This window comes from Octodon degus, unplaced genomic scaffold (genome assembly GCF_000260255.1).
Source record: "Octodon degus isolate 3935 unplaced genomic scaffold, OctDeg1.0 scaffold00281, whole genome shotgun sequence".
Classification (NCBI taxonomy): domain Eukaryota; kingdom Metazoa; phylum Chordata; class Mammalia; order Rodentia; family Octodontidae; genus Octodon; species Octodon degus.
The window spans coordinates 1,330,990-1,334,070 of record NW_004524857.1 but is presented as its reverse complement, the minus strand read 5'-3'; positions in this window follow the sequence as shown (position 1 = coordinate 1,334,070).

Sequence of the window (3,081 nt, the reverse complement as noted above, 5' to 3'; positions counted from 1 at the left end):
TGCTAAACATAAAATGTAAATTTATATGAGAATTTCATTTCTTATTGAGATTACTAATGTCTCCCCTGCTCACATATCCAGGAGTAAATCTAGTGAGATACAGGATCAGTACTATGGTTTGGTAGACACAGGTTTTGAGAAGTCTTTCAACTAAATTAGTCAATGGGAATGTTCCAAGTTTTTATTGCTTTATTTTTAATACCAATGGGGCTCAGTTCTTCAAATTTTTCTCTAGCTATGTAGCACAGATTTCCCGGTGGTATATTGACTGATTCTTAGTGATGTCTCATCTGTAGACGTAAGTAGGGGTCTTTCCCAAGGGTGGAAAGAAGAGAATTGAAATCCATCTGACTTGCAAAAGGACTCACTAGTCATCATTACATTCATTTCCTTTCCTTTTTTCATCTTGCAGAGGTTATTATACCCAAGCAATGAATGGTTTGGAATGGGTGTGCAGTTTGTCCTTCTACTACCGAGTTATACAAAGAAAGGTGTTTGTGCAGGACAGATAGAAAAGGAGAGTAGTTTGATGCCTTGGCCAGGGAAGCTTCCAGTGGGCAATTTAGGAAAGATTAGCAGATAATGGCTTCCCACAGAGCTGCCCACACCTGCTTATTCTAAGTAAGACTTTGTTTAGTACTCTTTCTGTTGCTTGAAGACTGATGATTGGGTTTGTTTTTCCAAGGCTAGGGGTTTAGCACCCCACACTAGCTAGTCATTGTGCAGTGGGATGCACTTTTCTCCCTCTTTAGTATGTAGCTTGTGAAATTTTAAGCTCTTTTGAAAACTCTGTTAGAGACTATAATAGCAACATGGGCACAGATGTCTAACTATACTGGGGTGGGAGAGAAAAGAAATATGGAAATATGGTGGGAGACATACGGGATTCTAAATTACAAGAGGCTGATTTTGTACATAAGATATTCACATGGTGTATCAGACATGGAAGGATTCCTCTCTCTCTCTCTCTCTCTCTCTCTCTCTCTCTCTCTCTCTCTCTCCCTCTCCTCTACCCAACATGGACTGCTACTTCTGTCCCAGTGTGTATTCTGTACTTCTGTCCACAGGATGCAAGAGCACACCTAGCTCACTTTTCTTCTTCTTCTTCTTCTTCTTCTTCTTCTTCTTCTTCTTCTTCTTCTTCTTCTTCTTCTTCTTCTTCTTCTTCTTCTTCTTCTTGTTTTGTTGAGGTACTGGGGAATGAACTCAGGACCCTGTGCTTGCCAGGCAAGAGCTTATTTTACTGAGCTATCCCTCCCCTCCCCAGCTCATTCTTGATGTGGTGCTTGATGTGACTGATCCTATCGTAGATCTGGTTGTTAACCTAAACCAACTCTATACTCTCAGATATTAGGAGCTGGTTTGTTTAAATTAACATAATTCGACCCAAGAGATTGTATGCATGAATCTAGGCAAAGAAAAAGCATGTAAGAATTTTTTAAATAATATGTTTTGATTTGATCCCTGACACCACATGCCATGAGAGCCCCAACCCCATGTCTTCTGAGCTGGCAACTGAGTCCAGACATGGTGGCACATGCCTGTAAACCCGGCACTGGGGAGGCTGAAAACAGGAGGATCACTATGAGTTGGACCTGCATTGGGAGATCCTTCACAAAACAAACGAACAAAAGCAAAACCCTAAAAAAATATATATTTTGACAGGTGCCACTGGCAGAGACACTTTCTTTGCTACTAGACATATAGGTTGGGAGACAGAAACTCTGGTAGCCATCTCCAAACCAAGCATGAGGGCAGAGGTATCTTAAAACAAATCCAACAATGTTTTGCTATTACAATTAATTTTTCCATGCTGACATCAGGCCCTTCCCAGAGTGCTTTGCTGAGCAAAGGGGTGTGGATTTGTCTATGGTCCCTCACTAAGATAGATGCCCAGATATGCTCATCTGGACAAATCCCCAAATATGCTGTTATGTCAACTGTCGAAGGATAAAATTACAATTCTAATTACTTTTATTTTTTATTGTGGAAGAGGGCAACAATTCATTCTCTAAAATAGAAACAGTATTCCAATGGACTCAGCAGAGGAATTTGTTTTTATAGAAAGAAAAGAACAAAACATAGCAGGAACTAAAAGTAAATAAATAAAAAGCTGGTTGGTTCTTTTAAGGTTACTTTTCTTGTGAGGCAAGGACAGGGAGACAGAACAATAGAAAAATGGCTGATTGGTTAACACTGATTTACTTTAGGCCACCTTTTTGTGAGATTAGGGCAGAAAACCTGCATTATCTTGTCAGATAAAGCTAGCTATTCTGGAACATTTATCTGCTTTATTTCTAGTCCTGATTTCTCAAAAGTCAGCTCATCAGCTTGATGATAAAAGCAAAACAAACTTTAGTATAAGTGACTGTTCTGATTTCTAGCCTGATCAGTCTGGACTTCATGCAGAAGCTTAGTCCAAAGCACTGACCTCCTATAACTTTTACCTAACAGTAGGAGTGACATTTTCTTATTGTCAGTTTGAGTTGGATACATGGAGAAATAATAGTATATTACATAAAATGGTAATTTTTATCATGAATAATGAGCCAATGTACACATTTATTTTACTCTTTTTTTTTTCTTTCACTCAGTGGGACTCACATGCAATAGTTGAAAGAAATTATACCTTTGCTAATAGCACAGACAAGACCAGACCTGCGCCTGTCCTCATGTCAGGTGTACACAGGCACTGCGCTGTGGCTGTTCTTTTCTCTATGGTCTCTGAGGCTGTGGAGGTCTAGATGGAAACACTGGCTCTCCTACTGGCTGGCCTGCCACAGACACGGCTTAGATGTACCATCCCAATGAGATACCTCATACCTCAGATCCCATATTTGCACTCCTGCCACAGACAACACTGAACTAGCTCAGGCCTGTTTTTGAGAAACTTGAGACAAGGGTGCACAGGCAGGCTCACTTCCAAGAGACGAGAAAGCAGGAACATATAGCTGTATCTCCCAGGGCACATCAGTCTGTCCACCTTCTTGTCTAGAATACGGTACATGTGGACAGGAGCTGAGAATTAGATTAAAGCACATATACAAAAAGATGTCATCACAATTGAGGTAAATACTACTG